The sequence below is a fragment of the Scophthalmus maximus genome, chromosome 4 (assembly GCF_022379125.1).
Source record: "Scophthalmus maximus strain ysfricsl-2021 chromosome 4, ASM2237912v1, whole genome shotgun sequence".
Lineage (NCBI taxonomy): Eukaryota > Metazoa > Chordata > Actinopteri > Pleuronectiformes > Scophthalmidae > Scophthalmus > Scophthalmus maximus.
This window is the reverse complement of record NC_061518.1, coordinates 351,388-370,000: the sequence shown is the minus strand read 5'-3', so window position 1 is coordinate 370,000 and position 18,613 is coordinate 351,388. Positions and strand designations below refer to the sequence as shown.

Here is an 18,613-nt window from a genome sequence, read left to right as displayed (position 1 = left end):
GTTGATAATGGCTAAAAAACCCTATGGAATGAAAAATGTTCAACCTTTGTAACTGTAATTATCCAACAAAGAGGTGAGAAGCAGATTTCAGAAACATCCTAACAAGTGTTTCCATGAGGAGACCTGGTTTTCTGCTGCTCCTCCATGAGGTTGACACTTTTGGCCCAGAGAGAAGAACATCCCAGCAACCGGATGGTGGATGGTGATTAAGTGTTTCAGACATTCGTGTTCCCCTCAGGATGAACTCTGTACATGTTGGGTGATGGTTCATCTAGCTGCAGCACCATCATCAGCTCAACAGCTTAATTCAATACATTGGTTTGTGAGCATGTTAGCATCACACCCACAACAATACACATAACTCCCATGGCTATATGCAATACTTGCAACATCTGTAAAACGTCATGCATTTAAATGTGCCACTTTCCTTTTTAATTTCAGCGTCTACAGCCATTCAGCTCTGTGAGACTGTACAGTTCACGCTTTATGAGCTAAATGCTAAAACCAGCATGCTAACATGCAAAAATTGAAAACACAAAAATGCCAATGTTTAGCAGGTGTTTGCCCTGATGGGGCTGTCAGTCATTTTGCATTTATACCAACATTTCGGAAACAGTTCATAACATTTGAAAGTCGACCACATGGTTTATTCTCCAGGGAACATGAATGTCCAGTGTTTCGGGAGATATTTCGGTGTTGGACTGACGACAGACCATCTCTGAAGCTATATGCTACTAGCGTGGCTAAGTAGAGTTTTTTCTCACAACACAATTAACAGTTTTGGAAATATAGGAAGTAGCTTAACACATGTTGGACTCTTTGTAATGCTGAAGCGCTCACATGCTACATAACCAAAGTTAGCAACCGCTGTTTACTTTCCAGTCAGTCAGAAACCTTGTGAGTTCACAGTTAAACTTTATTCCTTTACTTGCCAACAGCTGTCTCCAGAGGTGGAAGAAAAGCAACACCAACGTTAACTATTGTTTTTCTTCTGGTTCTATCTTTGTTTCCACTGATGTTAGCATGCTAACTAGCCGCTCAGACGACATATGATGACCTCTCGTCTTGGCACGCGACCACCACCACCTGATCCTGTCAAGACAGACTGAACAGCCCCGTGACACTTGGATGCTAACACTGAAATACAGTATGTCGGTTATCTTTGATCCGAAGACTCCCTCTGAGCAGTTTTTACATTTACTGGTTACGACCGATGTGGATCGAAAGACGTTTGACTGATCAGTGACGCAGCGACTGACTCTGGCTTTTCCTCACATTGAGTTGTCCGGCCCTTGCAGAGCTGCTGGTGTGACTGGAGACTCTTTCCTCCACAGAAAATGAATCATTAAAAAAGAAAAGTAAAGGTCAAGATGATTTTTCTGGAGTAACGGAACAGTTCCTGCCTCACGGGCCTCGTACGCACAAGGAACAGCCCGAGGACTCAACACTCATAGTTCAAGTTATTCTTGGTTGCGTATTGCTTATAACAAATGGATGATAAAAATGGACTGAGTTTATACATTGTGAGTCTGAAAGACCACTCAAAGAGATTCATGCTATGAGTCATAGTATGAATTCTATACTATAATAAAGTCTTATTCAAGACACTGAGACTTGGTGGCTGGAGGAGCTGGGGATCGAACCACCGACCTCTGACCGTGACGGCGAGGGTAAACTATTATTAATTATTATGAATGGAACACTGATACAGATCAGATCAGCTTTATGAAGATTTTTCGCCAAAGACCTGGGATTCATCATAACCATCAGAGGTTATTTGCCTCCGTATGAAATGTCGTGCTGCACTTTTGGATTTATTACAATTCAACCACCTGATGCGTGAATCACATCTCCTGCGGGATCCAACACAGATTCACACACTCCAGGTGTCTTTGATCGATTAGTACATTTTGAAATTGAAAATTGAAAATTTAAAAATGCCTTTTACCTTTTGATAAATCCTTTTTTTTGCGTGGTATTTTCATAGAGGATTTTTCAGACATCGTTTATACATAAAGAGAATTTTCTTTAAAAAGGTAAAAATGACCCTCGATGAACTTCTCGGGGTGTTCGGGGTTTAAGGACTTATTCATTCATCAGTAATCAGCAGGAACAATTGCATTTTCCCCAGAAGATACAGGTTATTTCGTCGACACCAGTCTTCATCTGTCAAGGTCATTGGAGTTGGAACATGGACCGTGACCATGACACAAAGGCAGAGTTCATCAGTCTCCACTCAGCGGACTGAGGTCTGGATGGTGGATGTGGAGGAAGGACGTGATCGGGGCTCAGTGGGTCGGCCTGTGACCCAGGAATGTCCCGCGCAGGCCACCGTACAGAGAACAGACCTGAGGGTTCAGGGAGGAACAACATGTCCGCTCATCTGTCGCCAGCCTCCAGCTGAACTCCACGTCACTGGAATCAACCGTCCGGGTGTCTTCATTTCCTTCTCTCCTACAAACGCAGAAGAATTCATTCAACAACATGTCGATTTAGACATTTTTATTTGGTCCCGTCAGCCGACAAAGAAAGTCGGATGAGTTTTCTGATGAGTGTCAGTGTTTTAAGATTATTTCACAGAATAAAGGAGAAAGGCAGAATAGATGTGAACTTATGTTTATATTCGACCTTCAAAAGTGTTCATTTCTTTTTTTAACCTAAGTTCTATATATTTGTTTCATGGTTAAACTGTAAAATATCAAATTACATTTATTCATCATGACGGTTTGTCAACGATATCTTAGGAATCTTTTTTCTGTATATTTAAAATATAAATCAGCAGTTTTGTAAATTATTTAACTCTTTACTGTATCTGCATCTGTCAGCCGTGGATTTCACTTCTTTTTTTAAAGCACGTCATGTCGACTTTCTTTCATATTATTTTTCATCATTATTTATTTCTTTTTTAGTAGTTTATTTACTTTATGCTCTAAAATATTATCACCAAATTTGTCTGTTGTTTGTTTTTTGTCCCTTTTTCTCTAAATATCATTTTTATTATAATTATTTTCTATTAGTTTATTTTATTCCTTTCTATATATATACACATATATATAAATACGTACATATATATAAACCTTTTTTTACGGAAAGTGTTATATGTCTATGTGAGTGCTGTATTAATGATCTGTGTGTGTGGACGTCAGTGGTTTGGGAGTTTGGAGGTTTTAGTCTCCAAAGTTTCTTCGCACTTTGTCTCTGTCGACATTCCGGCGGCTGCTGAGTTTTTTAATCTGCAGCTTTTTTAATCTGCAGCTTTTTTTCTCGCCGCGCAGCCTCGACTGATAACTGAAATGAATTCACGCAAACGGGATGAAAGTGAAGTCGTGAGTCGCTGCAGCTTCCGTCCGTGATGTTTCTGATAAAGTGGATGTTTTCACTCTGAACTGGGATCACACATTGTTTCAGTCAGAAATGTTCCTGGTTATGAAATTATTTCATTTTCACTGAAATGTGTATAATTTTCTTTACATAGTTTTTCCATACGAGGTATTAAAAGAAAGATTTCTCTCTATTGGAAGTCGATGCAGCTTCGTGTGAGGCTGCTGGAGGGACTTGAGTTCAGGTGCTCAGGTTGATGATGTCATGAATTTGACATTTATAATGAGTCCAACAGGAAGGAAACGATGGCGATCGTCTTCCTGCGAGCGTTTCATTTGACCCGTGTTCTGTTCAACTGCAGGTGATCGATGTTGAAATGCAGCGACGGTTGAGGTGAAACGTATCATCAGTATTAATATTTCCACATTAACCTCGACCACACGAGAATACAGAGCTACTTCAGTAATGACTTAAAGATGGAAGCTGTTCTCCCGATGCCCCGCCGAGCGCCGGCCTGTTGGTTTATTAATGAGAGTCCTGACGCACTAAGATGTCTCATAATTCTTTCCATGAATATCTACAGGGAAAAATGAAATCTTCTCCCGAAAACACTTCGCCCCCGTCACCTTCCCGCCGCAGGAAGGAAGGAGGCAAAGCTCCGGACGGGAAGTGTGTTATCCAAGGTTCAGAGCTCAATCATCAACTCGGCAGAGACGAGGAAGGAAATTTATTCAGCTCACTGAGGAGAAGCTTATCAGAACACACACACACACACACACACACACACACACACACACACACACAGACACACACACACACACACACACACACACACAGACACACACACACACACACACACACACACAGAGACACAGACACAGACACAGACACACACACACACACACACACAGACACACACACACACACACACACAGAGACACAGACACAGACACAGACACACACACACACACACACACACACACACAGAGACACAGACACACACACACACACACACACACACACACACGCGCAGCGATCAGCTCGTCGTCTCTGATGCAGCTGCTCCGTCTCCCTGTCTTCTGATTATTTATACAAATCTGACTGTATATAAAGACGATCACTGACTGTATATAAAGACGATCAGTGACTGTATATGAAGACGATCACTGACTGTATATAAAGACGATCACTGACTGTATATAAAGACGATCAGTGACTGTATATAAAGACGATCAGTGACTGTATATAAAGACGATCAGTGACTGTATATAAAGACGATCAGTGACTGTATATGAAGACGATCACTGACTGTATATGAAGACGATCAGTGACTGTATATAAAGACGATCACTGACTGTATATGAAGACGATCACTGACTGTATATGAAGACGATCAGTGACTGTATATAAAGACGATCACTGACTGTATATAAAGACGATCACTGACTGTATATAAAGACGATCAGAGACTGTATATAAAGACGATCACTGACTGTATATGAAGACGATCAGTGACTGTATATAAAGACGATCACTGACTGTATATAAAGACGATCACTGACTGTATATGAAGACGATCACTGACTGTATATGAAGACGATCAGTGACTGTATATAAAGACGATCACTGACTGTATATGAAGACGATCACTGACTGTATATAAAGACGATCACTGACTGTATATGAAGACGATCACTGACTGTATATAAAGACGATCACTGACTGTATATGAAGACGATCACTGACTGTATATAAAGACGATCCCTGACTGTATATAAAGACGATCACTGACTGTATATAAAGACGATCACTGACTGTATATAAAGACGATCACTGACTGTATATAAAGACGATCAGTGACTGTATATAAAGACGATCACTGACTGTATATAAAGACGATCACTGACTGTATATAAAGACGATCACTGACTGTATATGAAGACGATCACTGACTGTATATAAAGACGATCCCTGACTGTATATGAAGACGATCACTGACTGTATATAAAGACGATCACTGACTGTATATAAAGACGATCACTGACTGTATATAAAGACGATCCCTGACTGTATATAAAGACGATCACTGACTGTATATAAAGACGATCACTGACTGTATATAAAGACGATCACTGACTGTATATAAAGACGATCACCGACTGTATATGAAGACGATCACCGACTGTATATAAAGATGATCACCGACTGTATATGAAGACGATCAGTGACTGTATATAAAGACGATCACTGACTGTATATAAAGACGATCAGTGACTGTATATGAAGACGATCACCGACTGTATATAAAGACGATCACTGACTGTATATGAAGACGATCAGTGACTGTATATAAAGACGATCAGTGACTGTATATAAAGACGATCACTGACTGTATATGAAGACGATCAGTGACTGTATATAAAGACGATCAGTGACTGTATATAAAGACGATCACTGACTGTATATGAAGACGATCAGTGACTGTATATAAGACGATCAGTGACTGTATATAAAGACGATCAGTGACTGTATATAAAGACGATCACTCACTGTATATAAAGACGATCACTGACTGTATATAAAGATGATCAGTGACTGTATATAAAGACGATCAGAGACTGTATATAAAGACGATCAGTGACTGTATATAAAGACGATCACTGACTGTATATAAAGACGATCACTCACTGTATATAAAGACGATCACTGACTGTATATAAAGATGATCAGTGACTGTATATGAAGACGATCACTGACTGTATATAAAGACGATCAGTGACTGTATATAAAGACGATCACTGACTGTATATGAAGATGATCACTGACTGTATATGAAGACGATCACTGACTGTATATAAAGACGATCACTCACTGTATATAAAGACGATCACTGACTGTATATAAAGACGATCAGTGACTGTATATAAAGATGATCAGTGACTGTATATGAAGACGATCAGTGACTGTATATAAAGACGATCATTGACTAAAATCTAAAAGGAAAAATGTTGTTTGATATAAAACAGGATATTTTTCTTCATCAGCACTTCGACAGATCCTCCAGCGGCAGGTTGACGCTGCAACTCGTCGGAGCGCGGCCGTTTACCAAGACGCTTCAGTTCAGACAGAATAAAACATAAACCGAGGGGCGAAGTTGTGAGTTGTTTCCGAGACTCACGGAGCCGGGAGAGAGTCTGAAAGGGAGCGGGGGCAGCGAGGGGCGAGTCCGGCCTCCGACGGACGAGGCTCAGTGAAGCAGAGGGTCGACGGGCGGACGGGAGGCGGCGAGGTCGAGCGCCGCGGCCTTCTGCATGAGCGCTCGGCTACACACCACGTCTGAGAGGAGGAGGGTTCATCTGGAGGTGTGTGTGTGTGTGTGTGTGTGTGTCTGTGTGTGTGTGTGTGTGTGTGTGTGTGTGTGTGTGTGTCTGTGTGTGTGTGTGTGTGTGTGTGTGTGTGTTTGTGTGGGGGGGCTTGAAACGAAAAGTGGTTTTCCAAAAAGGATCCAAAATTCACTCTGTTGGTTTTTTTTTGTTTTTTTAAGGCTTTTTTTGCCCAAAGTAAAAGTTGCTTCAATAATTCAGTGCCAAAGGGGATTATGGGAAGACGAAGCAGATACGCTGGATGGAGGTGGTTTTTTCCCCTCAAAGCTCAGCGGTTGAAGAAATGTATGATGAGGAGAAGAGAAAACAAAAGGACGAGAGGATCGGAGAGATTAAAAGAACTGTGACGTCAAACAGTCGAATCTTCCCTCAGTCATCAGATGCTCCGGATGGAGCGTGAGGATCTTTGATTGCAGATGTGTCACCGGTTCGTTTTGGAACTAACCGTCAGACCAGATGAAATCCTGAGACGCTTGTTCACGGTTTAGTGGAAAAAGTTTGAGCTTCAGAAACGTTGTTCTTTTTTTTCATCACGACAGACGATTTGTGAGAATCAGAACCGCAGACGAAGACGCACAGTAACAGGTCAACTGCCCAGGAGCCACACGTCATCCATCACTTCGCTGCTGAGAACGACAGAAGGTCGCATCCACTCAGAGAGAACTCCGAGGGAGGGCGGCGTCGCACGGTCGCTGAGAAGAGAAGAGGAGGAAGAGGAGGACGAAGAGGAGGACGAAGAGGAGGAAGAGGAGGAGAAAGAGGAGGAGGAAGAGGAGGACGAAGAAGGAAAGGAAGAAGAGGAGGAAGAGAGGAAGGAAGAAGAGGAGGAAGAGGGGAGGAGGAAGAAGAAGAGGATGAAGAGGAGGAGGAAGAGGAGGACGAAGATGACAAAGAGGAAGAAGAGGAGGATGAAGAGGAGGAAGAGGAGGAAGAAGAGGAGGAAGAGGAGGAAGAGGAGGATGAAGAGGACAAAGAGGAGGAAGAGGAAGAAGAGGAGGAGAAAGAGGAGGAAGAAGAGGAGGACAAAGAAGGAAAGGACGAAGAGGAGGAAGAGAGGAAGGAAGAAGAGGAGGAAGAGAGGAGGAAGAGGAGGACAAAGAGGAGGAGGAGGAGGATGAAGAGGACGAAGAGGAGGAAGAGGAAGAAGAGGAGGAAGAGGAGGAGGAAGAGGGGGAAGAGGAGGAAGAGGAGGAGAAAGAGGAGGACGAAGAGGAGGACGAAGAAGGAAAGGAAGAAGAGGAGGAAGAGAGGAAGGAAGAAGAGGAGGAAGAGAGGAGGAAGAGGAGGAGGAGGAAAGTTTGACAGGAACCAGTGGAAGTAATGACTTTAGTCAAAGTGCTCGTTCAAGTGTCTGGATTCAGAAACATCGTGTTGATTCAAACTTCGGCTGCAGCTGCATCAAGTCGTCCTGTGGTTCTGCAGCGTTTCCCGCTGCTGACGGAGGGTTGCCATGGCGCTGCGGCGGCCTCACAGCTTCGTCACAGTTCGGTCACGAGAACGAACTCGAGCATCTGAACTTGACAACGGAGATGAGGCTGCACAAACGGAGAGAGTCCTTGAGTCGACCTCCATCTCGTCGTCTTCTCTTCCTCGTGTCCTCGCCGACGTCCTCGCCCCGGACGTGGTTTCTTTTCCACGGATTACCTCCTGACGCCGACGGCCCTGGCGACAGTTACGTGTCTGAGAGCGACGTGAGCCAGACAGACGGACGACACGTAACAGGATCAAGGTGACGGAGTCCCAGAGGAGGGTGATGACGTCAATCAGACCAGAGCTGTGGATGAACTCTGATTCATGTTATTTCACTGAATCTACATCCAGGTCTTTTATTTCCTAACCACCTTGATGGAAACACAACCCGAGGTCGTTCACCCCAGGGTCCAAAGATGTTCTTTTTTCCCGCGACTAAGACGAGATGTTGACGAGGCAGCAGAAGGTCAGTGGGGGGGGGCAACGAGTCGCCAGCCGCTACTTGCTGATCCTTGACCTCGTGGAAAAGGTCACGAGGTCAAAGGTTAAAGGAGGATTCACAGGACGTATGAGAAGAGAATCTGACTCCAGTGACACTGAACCACGTGGTCGTGTGACGGTGGATGTTGTTGATCGTCTGTCGTGGTGAAACGACACATTTAGAAGATGAACTACAAGAACCTCAGCGGCTCCATCAGCATGTTTCAGTGTTTTATGATTCATATGTAACAGTAACTGACATCTGGGTCATATTCATACTCTTCTTCTCCTTCTTCAGATTGAATCGTTTACGTTCGTTCATGAGGCGTTACGTTAGAATTCCCAGATCCATGTTGTCGTCCTCTAACATCTAATCCTTCACACCAGCTTCTGTGGAATGTCAGAAGTTCCCAATAAAACGGACGTTCTGTCTTATAGGAAGAAAAGAAAAACGAGGCGCGTTTGTTTCGAGCACCTCTACATTCTTCTCTGGCTCGGACAAACGGGGGGAAATTGAGCAAAGAAAAACAGACCTGCCCTCATCCACATCGTTATTCACTTTATTTGACCTTCGCTCAGGTAAAAAAACTAACAGAAAAGAAGAGGTCAGAGTGAGTTCTCCTGTTATCAGACGCTCATTTAATTAGTTTGTGTGGGAGCGATGACAGTGACGGAGAGACGGAGCCGAGCGGAGTGACGGGCCCTTCGTTCATCCACACACACACACACACACTCACTCACTCACTCACTCACTCACTCACTCACTCACTCACTCACTCACTCACTCACTCACTCACTCACTCACTCACTCACTCACTCACTCACTCACTCACTCACTCACTCACTCACTCACACACACACACACACACACACACACACACACACACACACACACACACACACACACACACACACACACACACACACACACACACACACACACACACACACTCACTCACTCACTCACTCACTCACACTCACACTCTCACACACTCTCACACTCTCACACACTCACACACACACACACACACACTCACACACACACTCACACTCACACTCACACACACACTCACACACACTCACTAACTCTCACACACACACACTCACACACACACACACACACATACACACACACACTCACACACACTCACTAACTCTCACACACACACACTCACACACACTCACACACACACACACACACACATACACACACACACACACACACACACTCACCGGGCCGTTCAGCCCGTGAGGATCCTTGTTTTCCCGAGTGACTGTGCAGAAAGAGAATCCTGGGAAAGACTCTGATCGAGGTGAAGAATCATCTGGGAGTTACGTCACCAGAGCGCAGGTTTAGCCTAGCTTAGCACAAAGACTGATCTGAAGACAGATTAAAACGAGGTACGGTTCAGAAACATCGGAGTCAAAACCTGATCTCAATTTGGCCATTGGTTTCATCAGTGATGTCCACAACATTCATCTGTTTAAATCTATAACCTGTCCATTCAATAATACAATAAAAAACGACCTTGGTCACACATTTATTGAGATTATTACCAAATCTCTCCAACAATGTTCAAACGGTCGTTGGGTTCCTCAGTGATTCAGAGGCTTGTGAGAGACTCTGCTGGACGTCAGACCTCGTTTCAGTTGAACATTTGTTTCAATGCCAATTTGTGTTTTCAACCCTCAGTTTACTGTGACTGTTCTAGCTCCATGAAGGAGCGGCCGACACCCCAGCAGTCCGGGTACCAGGAAAGAGTAACAGTACGCCAAAGAGTGAAACGTGGCCGTACCGGCCCATTTCGAGCCCTGACCCTGAGTATATTCTGGACTAGCACAGATCATACTCGGGGTATAAAACAGGCTTTAACCCCGGCCGTCTGGGGAGGGGGTATATTCTGGGCTGTTACGCCGGCCGACCTGGTCCTAAGAACAGGGTGTTCCCCCTCGACCCTCCATCACATCAACACCCTCTCGTCGTCTCGTTCACCAGCTGACATGAGATCCTGCTCCTGATCGGGGGCCAGAGCGAGCGTCGCTGTCTCTGCTTTAAATAGCCCAGTTCCAATTAGCTCCCTCACAACAACCGTGTCAGACAGAGATGAGCTCCGACGCCGAGTTGGGGCCCCGCCACGTCGCCCCAGTGGGGAAACCATGTGTCCCGAAAAAGAAATGAAGACAAAGGTCAACGCTAACTGCAGCCGAGCTCAGTCTGGTCGCAGTGAAACTGGAGAATCACACGAACCTGATGTTTGTCAGGCAGAATGTGCAGCGCCGCGACTGTTCCCCACGCTGGATGAACTGGACGAGCGCGTCGAGAGCTCAGCTGCGTTCGGCTGCGAGGGAGTTTCACTCTCCCAACACTTCAGGCTCGATGTTCGCCTGCGGCTTTGTCTCGTGTTCCAGCCCCGATCCCTAATTGCTCCCGGGCAGGTTGCCAGCGTGGCTTCTCGTCCCTGATCCGACAGGACAGATTCCTCCGGGGTTCCATTGTTGTCCCGCTAAAGTCATTGATGGTACACGATGACGAGACGGAAGCGGCGGCAGCTCAGGTCGTGAGAGTTAGAGACCAGGAAGTCCGACGTTATGAACAATAGATTCAATCTGACGCAAACAGTCGCCAAAAACAAAAATGACATTTAAGGGAGCAAATGATCTTCCTCTTGTGTCCTGTGAGGGAGGAGCTACTGGCAGCGACGGGCGTTCCTCAGGTGCGACGACAAAAGACCAGATGTTAGCATAGATGCTACTGTAGCATCGGTTACATCAGAACTGGATACGAGAGAAAAGCAGCTTCTCTCCACGTCGTGGCTCTTCTCCCGACTCACGTCAGCGACCGTGACAGACGTCGACACACAATTTGTCTCCACTTGCAAAAAATGTATCTCTCAGATTCACGCGCCGCCATCTTGAGGCGTTCTCACCGTCCTCATCAATATTCAGTGCACGGACGTCCGACGCTGGAGCAACATCAATTATTAATTGGAGTGATGATCTCATGTAAGAGTACAATCTGTTGGGAGGCTGGAAAGATTTTCTGACACCGCCGCTGAAATCCAGGCCGAGCGCCTCCAGACAGGAAATACTACATCATGGTTTTATGATGTTTGACGGAGTCGCCACGAGACCACGGCCTGTGATTCAGTGTTTTATGGTGGAAGGACTACTCTCTCTCAACCTGCCACGTCCAGGTTAAATTATTGATTTGCTGCTTGACGTCCAACAGACTGTTGAGTTAAAAGGATCTGGACTCTGCAGGTTCACTGAGCCAGCTGACGACGTGGAAACTCCACTGTCACTGCGATTTGTTCCCGTCTGAGGAACTTTGGCGCATAAACGACGACTTGGAAAATCCTGAGGTATTTTCTGCTTTTCGTCTTCATGACCAGGTCGTCCGTCGTCATTTACGGTCACCGATCAAAGGCAATAACTAAAGATGATGATGGGAGTTGTAGTCTTCAGCTTCTCCTGGTCAAGATCCTTCAGTGTCAGAGAACTCGTTCTTCAGGGCCGCAGCTGATTCACCTGGATGCAGCTCACCTGTGCCAACCAGCTTGGCCTGTGCGACTACAGACGTCGAGGGAGTTGTAGTCCCAATGTCAATGAACTACAAATTAAAGCCCCAGTGTGTCATTTTTGTAATTTTCTGGCAGCATCTGGTGCTAAAGTGTCAAACCACAACCAACTGAGCGACCATTTCCTGTTTCCGTCAGCGTCTGAAAATTCAACGTCAACGCGACGTGTTCTGGACGTTTAGTTCAACAACCGTATTCAACACGACGTAGAAACATGGAGACTCACACGGAGGTCGGTCCACCTCATGGAACTATATCTAACTCTTATATGAACAGAGTTATGGACATATTACACACTGTAGTTTTAAGACAGTGTTGACACAGACAACCGAGAAGCATTAAAAAACATAAAGAATATACAGAAGAAGACAAAACGACAATGTTTGGAACAGTAAGGTCGTAAGTGAGGCTCTTAAATCAACGGCGTTGAGACGGCGGCGAGTATGTCTGATCATGTGCATACTGCATCTTGTGGACGCGGACTGTTGACACAGGACGTCCACAGATGGAAAAAAAGAAAGAAAGGCCTCTCTTCTTCACCGGCTTCAGCAGCTTGTGAGACAGAAATGTGTCCACATGCATCAGGGTTCAAATATGAAACTCACCAAGCGACGTCAGGAACAAGTAAACAGTCCTGACGCCGCTGTGGCCGATGAACTGCTCTTTTTGAGGACACGGCCTGATCGCAGCACGCCACGATACCTTTGTGTGTGTGTGTGTGTGTGTGTGCGTGCGTGCGTGCGTGCGTGGAGCCGCAGGGCTGCTGCCGCTGCGTGACACCACCAAACCTGAACGCACCAGAAACCGTGTGAGTCAGACGGTCCCACATGTTGTAACCCAGTCGGATTGTTGCTCGGCTGAAACAGCAGATATGAAGAAAATCTTCTTTGTTTTTTAACCGTTGACAAGGTCAGAGGTTATAAACCTGATGATAAAAAATGTGTAACTGGGATGAAGATGTGGCAGTGCGCCGCAGGTTTTAGAGGCTTTGCCATATTTCAAGATGCATTTTGAGGAGAGATAGACCCACAATTCATTGCAGCAGCGATATTTAACGTGACGCGTCATGAACGAACATAAACGATTCAATCTGAAGAAGAAGAAGAGTATGAATATGACCCAGATGTAAGTTACTGTTACATATGAATCATAAAACACTAAAACACGCTGATGGAGCCGCTGAGGTTTTTGTAGTTCATCCACCGTCACATGACCACGTGGTTCAGTGTCAGAGGAGTCGGATTCTCTTTTCATACGTCCTGTGAATCCTCCTTTAACCTTTGACCTCGTGACCTTTTCCACTGAGGTCAAGGAACAGTAGAGAGGAGAAGACGATCCCAATCCACCCCAGGGTCAAAAGCAAAGAGCGCCGGCCGTACGGTTCACGCTCTCCATGGAAAAAGACGAGTGTTGAAAATGTTATTTCTGCTGATTATAACACGTCACGCCGTCACACGCTCACTCAGCAGCGCGGGAGAAATCTCATTGACGCATGGGGACAAGAGGCCGAATGTGACATTTACATTTTGACGGGATATGGTCGCGTCTCCTGCCACGAAACTCGTGATGACATTCAAAATGTAGTTGTAATGACTCGCTGCAAACGTCCGCCGATGTGACGCAGCCGACTGGATGTCGGTGGTGCATTTAAAAAGCACGATATCAAAACGCCGTCGTCTGAGATGCGACGTGACCGAGAGTCACTTCGACTGCAATCTGTAAAACTTATCAGGCCAATTTATTTCCTAAACAACTCGCGTCCCACGGGAGAAGTGCTGCTCTCGAATCAGCCCAGCGATTCGTCACGTTGACAGGAGCCGGATCGGCGGCGGCGGCAACGTGCACGACAACTAATTACAACAACGTCTGACCAGAGTAACGAGTCACTCAGACGCTGCTGCACCCAGAGGGAGTTTAAATAAAGTTGTCATCAGTTCGTAAGAAGCAGGAACAGGATCGATCCATCGCTCGCTCATCATCAGACGCCAACGGTTTATTTCCAGATGAGACGTTTGAAGAAAGAGAAAAAAAATGAATTTAGTTTTCTTAAATTTTCAACTTTTTTTTTGCAAATTTGCATTTTTAATATCAGAGAATATCCAAGTTATTTTCTTGTCAATTTGCGACTATTTTCTCGTAAATCTGCAATTTTTTTCTCGTAAATCTGCAACTTTTTTCTCATCAATTTACAACTTTAGTGAGTGTGAAGCTCTGGCGGTCAGCAAACTGCTGAGCACTGGCATCTTGCGGGAAGTCCCAGTTCGCAAGAAAAAGTAACAGTACGCCAAAGCGTAAAACGTAGAAGTACCGGTTCGTACCGGCCCATTTCCAGCACTGTACACAACTTCGTAGTTGCACCAGAGCACAAACACATAAATAGAGAAAGAAGAAATCGTCACATCACCGTCCGATTCCAGAGCCATAAATATAGATTCGTCCAGTCAGGAGTCAAGTTTTACAGCACGCACATTTCACTTATAGATGACGTCATCATCAGCGTAACATCACACAAATACGACCTGGAAACCTGTCCGCTGTATCAAATATCAAAATGGAATAATGACAAACTGTGGGATTATACATTTGATTAGCGACGAGAAGCAACAGTGACATCACATCCGTGGTAACGTGTCGGTTTATCATGTGGTCGGTCCACAGAAACCTCAGAGTCCTGGTTTTCATCGTGTGACTGTGTTCACGGCTGCAGCCAATGAGACGGACCGGTCGGGCTTTTCCCCTCACGTCTGTTTTTATGTGAGTAATAAAACAGATCATAGAGTTTGATGCAGGACGAGTCGCTGCTGAGGCACCAAATGAAAAATTTAGAAAAAACTCTACAGCAAAGTGCAGCCTCATCACATCTTTAACTGTAGAGTTTCTCACTGATCCAGTCTGTGCGTGTGTGTGTGTGTGTGTGTGCGTGTGTGTGTGTCAACATGAACAAGACACAAAATAACTAAGAGACTTAAGTCTCCATCTCTGATGCTGCCTTTCACCGAGACCACAAACTCAATGAAAAAATCCAGTTCAAACAAAAGTAAACCAGAGGAAAGATAATCGATATTCCAAACTCCTGCTGCGTCATTTTACGAGTTACAGTACAATTTTCGTTTCGTGAAACAGAAGCGTGGACGAGAGTGAGTTAGTGACCGGGGACGTTACGACTGATCCGGGATCTGATTTTACAGGAAGTGAAGTGTGAAGCTCAAGTGAGAGAAGCAAAGAAAAGTTTAGTTTAAACTACAAATGTGTTTTTCACTTTTTCTTCTTTTCGCTCCATCATCTGTCGCTATACTTTTAGTGAGAGCTCATCTCTGTACCAAGTGACGAGTGTGAGTGGGTTTTTAAAGCTCCGGCTCTGAGTGAAGCTCTGCTGTCGCTGCAGAGTGAAATCAGATTAATTAGAGGAGGAAGAAGAAAAGAGCAGATCATTAATTCAGAGCGACACAAACTTTTTAAAGTCGACTCACTGAAACATCTCAGTGCTTCTCTGCTCATTCACTTATTCAGGACCACACACACACACACACACACACACACACACACACACACACCAATGCACCGAGCCCTGTGTGTATTTCACATCACTGCAACTTTACTTCTCGTGATCTTATTACACAACGATGATTTTGTTCGCCACCAGTCAAACACGCAGAGACGGACGGGTCAGGGGTCAGGGGTCGGGGGGAGGAAGAGGAGGAAGAGGACGGGCCGAGTGAGAACTCAGAAAGTTCAGTTAGAAGAATTGTTTCTAGAAGTTTGAGCCGAGTATTAAACACATTAAAGTTTCATCTTTGTAGCTAATCGCCTCAACAAGCATCGTTTCTCGCTCCGTGGTTCTTTGACTGAACGTCAGATTCACACAGAGAGTTTTTGTCAGTGGATGTGACTCAACAAGGGAACAAGGGACAATGTTCCACAGAGTGAAGAACAGTGTGGAAAGCCTGGAATTGAAAGTTGTTAGTGTTCTCTAAGTAATTAGCGTCATAACATACATTATAGTGGAGGTTCTCCCTCTCACCTCTTACATCACGACTCACTGGAATCTGCCAGATCATCCACTGACCGGTGACTTCGTCACGTCCACCGTCAAGAAAGTAACGTCTGGGTCCCAGAGGAGAAGAGAGAGGAACAAACAAACCAAGGGGGAAAACAACTGCTGATGAATTTCTTTCAAAAGAAAGGTGAGCTAGCTGTTAGCAAACTCCTACTGCGACAGCTAGCTAGCAGCTACCTAGCTGAGATCGACACAGCTGCTATTGCTAGCTAGCTAACCGTAACCTTTACTACCTGAATGCAGTGGGAGTTAGCTAGCAAGCTAACTGTTACCTCCTACTACCTGAATACAGTAGGAGTTAGCTAGCAAGCTAACTTTAACCTTTACTCCCTGAATACAGTAGGAGTTAGCTAGCAAGCTAACTGTTACTTCTACTACCTGAATACAGTAGGAGTTAGCTAGCAAGCTAAATGTTACTTCTACTACCTGAATACAGTAGGAGTTAGCTAGCAAGCTAACTGTTACTTCTACTACCTGAATACAGTAGGAGTTAGCTAGCAAGCTAAATGTTACTTCTACTACCTGAATACAGTAGGAGTTGACTGATTATGTGTCAGGCCCAGATTTTGGTGCTACACCCCTGCCCAGCTGACTTCTGGTCATTGTTGCCAGGTCCACTTGTTTTAAAGTGGGGGTTGCCAGATCTGGCAACACTGCAGCCGGTCCAATCAGAGCAGAACCCTCAGGCTCCGACTCCCTGATCAACGTTTCCTCACTCGGCCTCTGATCTCATCCGTGACTGAGGCGTTGAGTGACAGGGAGGAGGGATACGCTCCTCCCTGTCGGGGGGGGTCTGACCGCAATGTGACTCCGGCCGCCCTAGTTTCCTGTGCCGGGGCGAGCGAGGGGCTAATTATGGAGAGAGAGAGACGCTGAGGGAGCGAAACTGAACGAACGACCGTCTAATTAGGACGAGATGAAGGCGAAAACCATCACAGCTGTAAAAATCCATTAACCTTTAATCGTACAGTCCATCACACTCGAGGTAATAGAGAGAGTGTGTGTGTGTGTGTGTGTGTAATGAAGCCATGTGGTGTGAAGGAAACATTATGATCCCATCAAAACAGAAGCATAAATAAGTTCCTGTGTAAACTCGTCACGCCGAACGAGTCCGGACGATACAAACGGTTTGTTAGATGAAACTAACCTGAAGTAATTTCTCCCCCGTGAAGATTCTAATGTTCAAACTGTGCCGATTCTATTTCCTGCTCATGTGGGAGGACGAAACTGTGGGAAGTGCTCCCATTGTTGTGTCCACCTCATTGATATTAAAATGAGGGCGAGCTGAATAACAGAAGTACGTGAAGTAACAGAAGTGAAATTTCATTCATTAATTTTCTCCGTTGACGTTTCATAACAATCCTTATATGAAGAGTTTTTTTCATTTCCATTAAACTTTTGATTCTGAGGAAAAAAATATCTTTTTAAATTGTTGATAAGAGTCTCGTAACATATTGTAGCTTATGTTTTTTGTGTGAATAAAGTTTATAACCCTAAACGATCCAGTAACTCGGAGCCTTTAGCTGCCGATCAGAACTGAAATATCCCACATGGTTAACTAAGAATCGAAGAAGCGCACCAAAGATCCAATCATTGCAACAAGACAAGAACCAATACAAACAAATCAACAAAAAGTAAAACGCAGTAATTTCAACCAAATTGAAGTCCACGAAATTTGAAAAACCTCAAAAGTGAAGATGACAAACAACAAAACCAATCGAGAGGAACTCAGATATCTTCTGAAATCTCATCATTGGAACAAAAAAGACAACAAAACACAAACCCACTGATGGGAAACAAATCAAAAATTATCTATAATTTAAATAAAAGAAGACGTCAACGGAAGAAATAATACAAATCAAAGTTGAAGCCTCCGACTCGGATGTCTGTAGTTCCGAGTATCATAGAACGCAGCCTCACTAGCCGACATGAAGTTTCATGGTTGCTTCCGGAGCCTCACTGATGAGCTCCATACGGACGGGATGACGGCTTCCTAACAGTGAAGCCAAATCTATCCTGATCGCCCCCTGGTGGCCGGCTGCAGTGTAGGTCTTAAGCCCCGCCCCCTGGTGTCGACCAGACCTCGACCTGCTCACTTTGCTCACAGAATCTATGAACTGTACCATTAATGTCTAAAATTCTCTGTCTGCAGTTTCCGTATCTATATAAGTTTCCATATATCTATATATATACTGTATATATATTTATTTATCCCCACTTTCCTCCAGCAGTGTTCAGGTGAAGCGGTGCGGAGGAGGAGGAGGTGGAGGTGATGTGTCTGACACGTCTCTGACTCCGACTCGTCTTCCAGACACACTTTGTGC

The 18,613-nt window shown here is 44.9% G+C and overlaps 1 long non-coding RNA gene across 1 annotated transcript; it reads right to left on the bottom strand.

The window, feature by feature from the left end:
- Positions 1-526: 526 nt before the first annotated feature.
- LOC118302891 lies at positions 527-17,052 on the bottom strand. Its single transcript, XR_004790649.2, has 3 exons — positions 16,812-17,052; positions 16,254-16,336; positions 527-2,454 (listed from the first exon to the last, which is right to left on the bottom strand). It is a non-coding gene; the product is annotated as an uncharacterized LOC118302891 (long non-coding RNA).
- Between the last annotated feature and the right edge of the window lie 1,561 nt (positions 17,053-18,613).